Source organism: Hipposideros armiger, unplaced genomic scaffold, assembly GCF_001890085.2.
Source record: "Hipposideros armiger isolate ML-2016 unplaced genomic scaffold, ASM189008v1 scaffold_501, whole genome shotgun sequence".
Taxonomy (NCBI): Eukaryota; Metazoa; Chordata; class Mammalia; order Chiroptera; family Hipposideridae; genus Hipposideros; species Hipposideros armiger.
This window is the reverse complement of record NW_017731851.1, coordinates 404,168-404,639: the sequence shown is the minus strand read 5'-3', so window position 1 is coordinate 404,639 and position 472 is coordinate 404,168.

Here is a 472-nt window from a genome sequence, read left to right as displayed (position 1 = left end):
AGGCAGGAAAATGCCAGGCAGGAAAAAAATTTGGAGGTCTTTAATGACTGAGTCAACAGCAAAATGAACAATGAGAAACAGTTATCCAACACTGAGATGAACTCCCTTATATGTAAGACTACTCACCCATCCCGGTAGTTTTCAAGCGGCAATAATGAACAGATGTTATAAAAAGGGGTTATGTCTACATCTGATATCAAGTGGGAGGATGGACTAACAAACCTATCCTTTCTATCCTTATTTCAATTCTAAAAGGACTAGCAATGCCATTTGTAGAAAACTAAAAAGGCCAGAGCTTCATGAGACACATTTTAAGAGTTCTATTTTGCTAGATTCTTACTTGATATTCAAATCTGAATTGGAAATTAAAAACTACCATTTACAGTCACTCCAAAGAAAATTATATACTTAGGTATAAATCTAACAAAACATGTAAAGGATCATACACTGAAAATGATTAAATGCTGGTCAA